Raw genomic sequence first — 10,755 nt, 5'->3', positions numbered from 1 at the left:
ATTGGATGCTTATCTTGCTGGGATCCTATGACCCCAGCTGACTTCCTGCCCTTTGGGCAGAGGGCTGGACTCGATGATCTCCCGAGGTCCCTTCCAGGCCTTATGTCTATGAAATCTATGAAACTTTAGTGCCAGATCTGCCCACCCACTAGGGAGCCAGCCTGAGTCCAGTGCCAGGGCTCCTGACTGGGCACCTCACCTGCTCCAAGGCTGGGCTGCCTCTCTAGCAGCACCTACCTGCAGGCTATAAAAGCCTCCAGGCATTTTGTGACCTGGGACACACATCACAGGAGCATGGAAGAGCCTGTGTTCTGCACTGCAGGCGCTGTGTCCCCCCCATTGCAGGACACAGGCACCTAGCGAGAACTGCTGATTGTTGATACCTGAGTATTGTAAAGGGCTACAGCCTGCTGTACTCCCTGCCCAGCCCCGAGATCTCCTCAGGGCTGCTGGCTGGCTCTGGAAGCAGGGCCCGTACCTGCTCCCTGCTGCTACTCACCCCCAGCAGTCTGTCTTGTCTCTGCAGGTGCTACGGTATATTGTCTCTGCCACATGGTTCACAGGCCTTGGCCATGCCCATGCTGAGGACACAGGGCCAGCCACACAGGGAAAGCCATGATGAGGCCCACAGAGCTGGTGTGGGACACACCACCACCATGTCCTCCCTATCTAAGTCCACCTGGGACCCCAACTGGAGCCAGGAGGAGAGTGGGAATCTTTTGGTACTCTGGGGTGGTGTCCCTCCACCTAACCTGCCTGCATTCCCCTGGCCTCAGGTTCCCCCACAGCACGCAGAGAGGCGAGACACAATTCAAAAGTTTATTGAGCAGCCCATGTCCCCACAGCTGGGTGGGCATGGGCCTCTCACACACAGAGGAAGGTGTCAATGCCAGTGGTGATGTCCTTTTTGGCAGTCAGGACAGGGACTTGGTAGCCCCGTAGGTGGCAGTGGAGGTTGCAGGGCAGCCCAGGCTTGCCCCCCACATCATCATAGCTCACGGTCCCACACCAGGATTACCTGGGGTACCAGGAGGATCATCAGCAGCAGGGCATAGTGGCTCAGGCACTCCTCAGCCTGCACATATAGCTAATCGCACACCACCCAGAGCACATGCAGCAGGAGCAAGCTTTGAGTGTAGCAACAGCAGCATGTGAGAGTCAGCCTTGGAGAGCCTCCCCAGAGAGGCCCCCAGTGGGGAGGATGGGGGCATGACCAGCTGCTCACCCCAGTTGTCCTGGAGACCTGCATGGTCTGATCCTGGGTGCCATGGGCTGGCTGGCAGTTCAGGAGAGTGGTTGGCCTGCAGGACGGAGAGTGGGGGGAAGGGAGAGCAGGGTTTGAAGCCACAGCAGCAGGTGCTGCCAGTAGCCTGTCCTGTCCGACCCTGGGAAGTGGGTCGGGGAGGCAGGCTGCCTGCAACCAGCACCCAGTGGGCCACTAGCCCCAGGAGAATGTGCAGGAATGGGCGGCTTTGCCATTGGCTGCCTGGGCCTGGGTCTGCCCAGCCTGGCTTACCATGGTCCCTGGGCACCTGTGCATGCCCGACCCCCAATCGAAGGCTGGGCAGTGAGTGCACAGCCCCTGGTGCAGAGCATCTTATCTCTGAAATGTTGCAAACTCTCACAAAAAGCTTCTGTCTCTTGCCTCCTCAGGGCCAACATCTGGATGCAGGGGAGAGTGCACCAGCTCCAGCAAAGACGTAGCCTCCACCTCACCGCAACCCAGCACTGGAGCCCACTGTATGCGGCATATGTGCCAGCAGTAGACTCAGGACTGCATTCTCCTGCTCCAGCACCTGATGGAGGTGTTCATGGAGGCTGCTGGTAGGAGCACTTCCCCTTCCCCCATGGGCTGCATTGCAAATATTTTGCAGAATGCATGCTGCAATGATGACCCAAGGGAAGTTTCGGCCATCTCAAAGCAAACAGTGAGGGAGAGCTAGCAGCCCTTAAGGTGGCTGAAGGGACACTCAACCAGGGCGCAGGTCCAGTCCAGACACCAGTTAAAGTGGGCCTGGTGGGAGCCCAGGTGGCCGGCATAGGGCCTCAGTCACAGGAGTAGTGGGTAGGTTGGGTCCCCAATGATGAGAGGTGGGATGATGATGGCAGGCCAGCAGGATCTGGAGGCCCTGGGTGGCAGGGCCAGGGGCTGGAGCAGCTATGGCTGAGAAGCGCAGCTGGGGCATGCCATGCTACTTGGCTCAACAAGGGAAGCGTCTGCCTGGACTGCACAGTATGGGAGCTGTGTTTTAAAGATGGCTGCCAAGTGCTGGCAACTGGCTCCAGAGGCTGTAACTCCTGCCAGTGGCCACAGAGGGACACGGCAGGGCTGGAGGGAACTGGCACTAACTTTAATGCCAGTTCCCTGCATGTGTAGACACCTGCCAAAAAATTAAGATAATGTACAGTAAATTTAATCGTGACTGATTGCACATATAGACATGCCTACTGGGAACAAAAATTATAGCTTTGTGGGACAGCAAATACCATGGACTTATACAGGCAATGATTTTTTGGCTTATTATAAACTTATCTGCTCTTCCAGCTAGCCTTTCTTTGTTCCTCAGATGAAAACAGTCATCTTTCTTTTTGAAAGGTCTTATTCATTTTATATAATTTGGTTTCACTACAGAAACAGTTCTTTACTGATCACACACCTGAGCCAAGATATTTCGTGCCAAGACACCTGTCTAGCATCTTTCTCATCTCTAAACTGGTCCAATAAAAAATATCGTTTTACTCAAATCTTATTTCCAGTATAGGAGACAATCCACCTGAAGCAGGACAGTAAGCTTGAGGTGCGGTTATCCTGCTGGGAACAATAGGTGTTCTGGTCAGACATAGTGTAAGTGTGGTGTAAGGTAGATTACTCCACTTTCAGAGATGTAAGCTACGAGCACGCTCTTAAAGTACTTCAGAGTGTTTACCTGGTTAGTTAGCAAAAAGTAGCTACTATATTGCAACTTCACACCCTGCCTTACTGTGCACTAATTAATTCCACGTGTAGAAAGTTTCCCAAAATTGATGTATTGTTTTTGTGTGACTAAAATAAAGGAAACATTTTCAAAAGCACAAAAGGGGGTCAGGAACTCAACCCTCATTAAATTTTGCCCATATCTTAAGTCACAAATAAAGAAAAGATAAGAAAGTAACTCAGAAATAAAAAAAAAGGAAACAAGAACCTTCACATTATTTTCCCCAAACAAGAAGGAAGCATGAAGTACATTTATTGGCGACACAGAGAAAATGAGAGTAATCATAATTTACACACAGCAGCAAATAGAGGATTGGTCCTAAGGTTAGTAACATACAGCAACTGCCTTAAATGGTTCCCCATCAATGTTTATATTAAACATTGATTAAATGAATTTTAGTTCCTCAGAAACTTCAATTTAGCATACCCCACAACTACTGTTTAAACACTGGATGAAAAATAAATTAAACACAGCTGGTGGGCCCTCATCAAATCCAGTTACTGTACAAGTTCTCTCCAAGGGAACCAAAAAGGGGTCAAGAAGGAAGGATTATCTCCAGTATGTCATAAAGGCAATGGTAGGTCAGAATCCATCTGCTGCAACACATGTTTCCAGAAGATCAAACAACTTTACCAGCAATTGTTCAACATTTACAAGTGGCATAGCTTCCCAATTATTAAGCTAAATCCCTTGCTGTTATCTTTGACACTGTTGTGGAGACTATCAGCTTGACTGGAAAAGTCTAAATTAACTTGCGCCTTCTTTTTCCATATTTAAAGATTTAAACCTGAATTCTAAAATTATAACTCTAATAAAATAATTCATTCTTGTTCCTCCCTGTTTATAATGTTTTTATTTCTTTCTCTGAAATCCAATATAAAAAGTTCTTGTCAAGAGTAGGTAAGGCTGTCTCAGCTATGACTTCTGTTATAAAAAAAATGGAACTTTGGGGACTTTTCAGAAAACAAAGACCATGGTTTTTCAGATTGGTCAGCCTGTCATTGGACAAAAATCTATGAATTTTTAAGGATTTGGTTCTATGTGTGTTCAGTGTAATGGAGTAGGAATATTTCAATAGATTATATTGGTTATATATTAATGCCTTTTAAAACTTTGTATTATACAATGCATTTGTATTATAGTTTCTGTCATTTTAAATGACAGTTACCACACTCCTTCTAATATAACACTCTTCTTAAAACCAAATATTTCCTGTAATTGCCTGCTCCTTAAATTAGCGTTAACAAAAGCTTTCATATATACCACAGGGATTGCATCAGTGTCAATGTGCCTTTATTTGATGAGAGGCAGGGTTGGGTTTTTTGTGGGGAAAGAAACTGGACAAAGTTTTGGGAGTAAAGTAGCCATCTTTAGGTTTGACAAAGAAGCAGACAAAGGCATAAATTAAACAATAAAAAAATGGTTTGTGTTTAACTATGTAATTAAAGCAATGGAGAATGGCAATGAAATGGGAGCAAAGAGAGATGATCAGATATAGTTTCAAAACAAGGGCAATGCAGTTGAGTGGATAACCTGATTAGAAGAACAAGACATCTTTATTCAATGTTTTTTTTCTTTGACTTGAGTCAGAAAATATGGATTCAACTTGAATTCAGGAGTGTCATGTTTGACAGGAAATGGTATTATCTCCCCCCAGTCCTACATCCCCAGTACAAATTATTTGCAATTTGCTGTTTTTGTCATACCAAACAACCAGCCTTAATAATGGAGAAGTAGGAATGTTCTGACCAAGAGACTGAGATATATCCCGGAGCCTGTTTGAGTACTATGGGATGTTGTGGTCTAATAGCATTCTAAAGGCCTAAACCAGGGGCAGGCAGTTATTTCAGCTTAACAAGTTTTGGTGAGATGTTGAGGGCCACAAGGGTGGCCCCACCACTTGACAAGCACCCTGGCCCCTGGTTGCCATCTTGGGACCAGAAGTCTTGTCCCCTAGCCCTTGACCTTTGCCACTGGAAGTCCCTCCCTTTGCCCTGAGAAACACTCCTTTTGGGAAGGGGGGTTGCCATCTTGGAACCAGAAGAAAACAACAAATTATATACTAAAATTCAAACAGCCACAATAATAGATTTAAATTTTATTTAAAAAAAAATATATATTTTTGTCCTGATGTGTGTGTGTTTGTATTGTGTATATAGAGGTGATTGCATAATAGCTCAAAATGAAGTCTTACTCTTGTATATTGCAGGGGGTGTGGAGGAGTCTCGGGTTGTGGGTGGAGTTTGTGTGTGTGTGTGTGTGGAGATGCGTGGGTGTACGTGTGGGTGGGTATGGGATGTGGGGTGTGTGGAGGGGGAGGGTGGCTGGGGGTGCATGTGTGTGGTAGGATGTGTGCATGTAGCAGTGAGTGGGGCTCCCCCTAGAGGCATGCAGGTGGGTGCAGTGTTTGTAGGGTGTGTGAGGGAGGATGTAATTGTGTGGTTTGTGGGGAACTATTTGAGGGTATGGTGGGGTGTGCATGGGAGCCCACCTGTGAATGCTCTCCTGAGCCGATCAGCACTGACCCCCACTCCACAACAGCCTGGATCCCATGCTCCCTGCAGCACCTCCCTGCCACTGCCAACAGCACACAGCCCCAACTCACCCCGCACTTGCTCCATACTACCTGGCCATGCTGCATCCTTCTGCCCCTTGGGCATGCAGTGGGGCTGGGGTGGTTCCTTCGAGTTACCGCTGCCACTGGCTCCAGCTCTGTGGTACTGACTGGGACCGATGTGTTCAGCCCCGACCAGGTGCACCCCGCACTTGCTCCGGACTCGCCTGTCCAGGCTCAGCAGCAGCAGTGGTGGTGGCTGCCAGGCAGCTACTGTTGCCTGGCATGAAGGAATAGCAGCCCCTCCACCTTGCCACTACTGGGCAGTTCTTGGTGCTGCGCCGGCCTGCCCTGTGGCTCTGCTGTCATCACTGCTGCCTCTGGGCTGCCCAACACAGCACTGGTGACAGTACAGAGCAGCCACAATCAGCCTGGCATGGTGTGAGCTCTGGGCAACTACACCAAGAAGCACCTGGCAGCAGTGAGGTGGAGGGGCTGCTTTTCACCCATAAGAAGCAACAGTTTCTGCTCAGCTGCTGCTGAGCCTGGAAAGGCAAATCCAGAGCAGGTGCGGGGCACACTGGGTCAGGGCTTCTTGCATGGGTCCCTGCCCTGCCAGTACTGCAAGCCTGGGGCCAGTGGCAGCAGCAGTTAGAAGGAGCCGCTGCTGCCTGGGCTGCCTAGAAAGGCAATCCAGCTATGGATGTGCCCCAGCCCTGCTGCATGCCTAGGGGGAAGCAAGGTGCACTACAAGTGGGCAGTGCCAGGGCCAGGCAGGACCAAGGAACCTGCTGCATGCCAGACAAAGCTTCTCCATGGGCTGGATCTGGCCTGCAGTACGTATTTTGCTCACCTCTGGCCTAAACTGAAGTAGGCCTTACTTGCTTACATTCACCCTCCAGAAACTCACCCCTTTAAGGGTATATACAATCTAATCACATGCAGCATAAGTCAACAGACATCATTAGAAGAACATTACAGCTAAATTTTTAAGTCTTAGATCAGCGGTGTCAAAGATACAACCTGCAGCCAGATCCTGAACTGGCAGGGGCGGGCACCACGTGCAGGACAGGTCCTAGAGTGGGTGCTGTGTGCCATGGGTCTGGTATGGGGAACAAGACGCAAGGCAAAGCAGTTTGGAACAAGGAATCACCAGGCTGGAACCATAGACCAAGATGTAGCCAGGAAGCCAACCCGCAGGACCCAGGGAACAGGAAAACAGGCTTAAACAAGTAGGACCCAGAGACTGGGAAACTTAAATCAAATGGAAGAACCAAGAAACTCAGAACAAGGAGTTAGCAGCCTGTAACAGGGGCCCTGCTTGGGGCTGATCCAACCGTGGCCCGCCCACCTGTTCCTGGGCTAACCACCTGCCTTTTTTCCTGCCATGCCTTGTTGGTATAATTAATTAACAGATGTTAATTAAGCGGGAGACTGTCCATTTACTGCCCCGATGCCAGGAGGCACTATATGCAGCTCTTCTCCTCCCCTATACCACAGCCCAAGCCTCGCAGATGGCATCTCAAGGTTCTCACTATCACCGTCCCCCACACTGGGCCCCAGAATCCTCCTATTGAACCCCACCTGGTTTCCTCCCCTCAGGCAGCCTCTTCCACCATCATACTGGGCAGCATAGCTCCCTGAGCTGGTTCCCCTTTGGGTGTGGTTCCCCCACTAAGACCTTCAGTTCATCTAGCCCTGGCCCACCTCCAGGCCAGCCCTCATCTCTTGGGTGTCTCTCGCGGTGAGCCTTTGGCTCTTCAATCCTTCTGGTCCTGGCCCCAGCATGGGCCAGCCAGAGGAAACTCAGACAGGCCTGAGTCTATGGCCCTTTTCTCTCTCTCAGGGCCCACTCTATGGGCCCTCCAAAACCAGGGTAACCCACCCGGTTGTGGGGGGTAGGGATTAAGGCACCTTGACCCGCCTTCCACTGGGATGGTAACTGGCCTGGGATTTCCTGGGGGCTCCTGCGCTACTGGGAGCCCCACCAGGCCACCCACTCTCAGCAGGGTGCAGTTTTAGGTGATGACCAGAACCAGGAGCCTCCTATCCATCCCCTACAGCTCCTCCCTTACCTCCAGCTCAATATCAGCTGCCCTGTGGCCAGGCAGTGTTGTTGCCTGGCCCCCAGCAGCAGAACTGCCTTATTTATATGGGCAACCCTGAATCTAAAATGACTGCCCTCATTAGGCACCAGGCAACTGCCAGCTCCAGGCCCTTAAAATGGCAGTCACACAGAGTGCCCTGCCACGCAGCCCAAGGCTAAACAAGGAGGTATCTATCCTGTGAGTACATAACTGGGAAACAAGAGGGCCACTGCTTACAAGCAGTATATGAATACAATTGGGACTCACTGGGGGTAGTTAGGCCACTGGCAGCCTGGCCTACTCAGGTAACTAGGACCAACTGGGAGGCAATTTATCCTGCTTGCTGCCCTGACTCCATTCTCATCTTCATATCCTTTTAGAACTAGCATATGCCACTAAAGTATCATGGCAGAGGCATTAGCAGTCAGTTTAAGTGGATCATATGTTGACGGGTTACCACAGTGGATGCTAAGGTCAAGCCACATTAATCCAAGTCCAGGATATCAAGCCAACGGTTGAGATAAGATCATGGTACAGGCAAGCAGTTGGTCAAGCTAGGAGGTATAAGGCAGGAGTTCAGAATCCGAGGTCACAAGCTAAGATTATAGAGCAGAGACCACACAAAGTCAGTTCAGAGGTATTCTAAACAAGAACAAGGGAGAAACAAGGCAGTCTGTTGCTCAGGTAGCTAGCTGACTGCAGTATGCTCTGAATTCATAAGCCTAAACAGGTAGGGTCCTCTTCTTGTATCCCTTGGTGTTGATTCAGCCTAGGCTCTGATTTCTTCCAGCGTAGGCCTGGAACTGGATCAGCTCAAGCTAGGTCAAGGCCTATTGCATAGTGGATCCTAGTGAGGATGGGTAGAGCACACTGTGCCCACTTGAGTCCATAGAGATGCTCTAAACCAGAAATATGCCAGTCAGACACATGCCAGTGGGGCTGTTCTGGTCTCATGCCTACTCTCAAGAACTTAGGCTCTGACAGGTCTGAGAACAGGCACTGAGGATAAGACTGAAGTTTACCACTGAACTTCTGGGTTTAGAGTGATCTGCAGACTTAAGTAGGCTGGGTATGGAGAGGGTGTGCTAAGCCCTATTCTTGCAGGGATCTGCTGCTGCTTTAGAGTGGTAGAGAAGCCCGAGGGGTTAACAATGAGTCAATTCTTTACATTCCGTACCAATAAAGGGCTTCTGCTGCAGTCACCTGGAGGTGTGAACACATACCTCACACCTTCATAACTTTGTATAAATATTGGCTTGGCTATATGGAGCCAAATCTTGACATGCCTACTTATTTCTTATACTAGTAAATCCCTTGCAAGATGAGCTGCAGGTGCTCAGCACTTTTGACACTCTAACCACACATACATGTTATTTTCAGAGATGTTGAACATCCACAGCTCTAGTTAGATCAGCCTGTGTGCTGTAGGTCTCATGATGGATGCCCAACATGACTAGACTTATCCAAAACATTTGGTCTATGTGACTTGCTCAAAGTTGAGGCTTATTAGGAAACGAAACATTTTTCAGGAAACAACTGAAAACTGACAACTGGACTGACTTCAGTCTATGAATGAATACAAGTCAGACAGAGATATAAATATAAGAACCTGCATTTCCTGGCTCCAAACTCCCTTACTTGATCACCCTTCTTTCTGTGTAATGAGACCTAAGCCCAACATTGTTCATACTTTACCTACTGCATACATACATAGATTTCATAGACATTAGGGCTGAAAGGGACCCCGTAAGATCATCTGGTCTAGACCCCTGCCCAAAGGGCAGGAAGTCAGCAAGGGCCAAAGGATCCCAGCAAGGTAAGCATCCAAATGTTTCTTTAAAGTGTCCAGAGTAGGTGCTTGCATCATCTCTGGGGGAGTCTATTCCAGCCCTTGGGGGCTTGGACAATAAAGAAGTTTTTCCTTATGTCCAGACTAAAACAGTCTTGCAGGAGTTTGTTACTGCTGGACCTTGTCATCCTTTGCGGCGCTCTGGTTAACAGGCATTCCCCCAGATCCTGATGCACACCACTAATGTACATATAGGCTGCCACAAGTCACCCCTGAGCCTGTGCTTCTCTTCATTTACATGTGTAAATGAAAAATGTGGGACAAACTTATAACAGGTGAGTGTGTGGGGGGGGTGGGGGGAGAAGGGTGTTTCCTGAAAGTCTAGCTTTGAAATGGACTTTGGTGTTCTGGTTGACACTCAACTAACCATAGAATTTCAGTCCAAAGCTAGGGCAAAAATGAAAAAAAAGACAGTTTTAAGTTCTCTACACAGAGAAATACCAAGAATGAATAGGAAATGTTGTTATTTTTACAGTATTGGTGAGCTCTCTACTGGAATTCTATTTCCATATTTGGTGTCTATGGTTTAAAAAAGATGTTGGAATATTAGATACACACTACCAAAATGATCTGAAGTACAGAAAGCATAGAAATCATGCTTTGCAATGAGAGGCTTAAAGAGCCGATCTATTTAGTTTATAAAATGGAAGCTTAGAGGTAATAACTAGACATAGTAACAAATGTTGTAACTAAACTGTTTTTGATGGAAAAGTCAGGGTCTTTCCAAAGTAAAATTTTCATGGAAGGCAGCTGCTTTTCTTGGGAGAATTTGCTATGTCAAGGAACTAAATAAACTGACTGAAAACTGAAACATTTTTATTCTAAGTACCGCTAATTATGAAACTATTATATAGACACTGGAGTTCTACACTACCTGGCTGTCACAAGACATGCTTTTCCATGCTGCCTGAGAGGAGAGATGTAGCAGAAAAAGACACAGATACAGATAAAAGTTGTTAAAGTAGTATTTTCATGATAAATAATATTTTCCATGCCAGTGATTTGAACCCTGAGTAATCTCATGGCATAGAGAAGTGGGTTGCAAGCCCCATGAAAATTCAGTAGTAAAAAGACGGGCTTGTACCAGACGTGTGGTTGTAAACAAACTAGAAATGGGAACCAGAGCTGACCAGAAGTGTGGTCAGCAGTGTGGGAGTGATCTAAAATAATTGGTATAAATGTAATTTATGGAAAACTAAACAAAAACAAACGATTCTTCAAACCTAGAAAGACAGTCTTTGGATACTGTCCCTTTAAATCCCACCCTAATTTTTGTGACCTTGGCTAAGT

At 47.9% G+C, this 10,755-nt stretch overlaps 1 long non-coding RNA gene across 1 annotated transcript in view; it reads right to left on the bottom strand.

The window, feature by feature from the left end:
- The window catches only part of LOC109309127, a 15,049-nt gene extending 11,468 nt beyond the window's left edge, over positions 1–3,581 (bottom strand). The window contains exon 1 of the long non-coding RNA XR_002100796.1: positions 2,658–3,581. This is a non-coding gene — a long non-coding RNA (uncharacterized LOC109309127). The remainder of the gene's footprint in view (positions 1–2,657) is intronic.
- Between the last annotated feature and the right edge of the window lie 7,174 nt (positions 3,582–10,755).

This window comes from Crocodylus porosus, unplaced genomic scaffold, assembly GCF_001723895.1.
Source record: "Crocodylus porosus isolate Cpor-Errol unplaced genomic scaffold, CroPor_comp1, whole genome shotgun sequence".
NCBI lineage: Eukaryota > Metazoa > Chordata > Crocodylia > Crocodylidae > Crocodylus > Crocodylus porosus.
The sequence above is the reverse complement of the archived record's forward strand: the minus strand, read 5'-3'. Positions and strand labels throughout refer to the sequence as shown.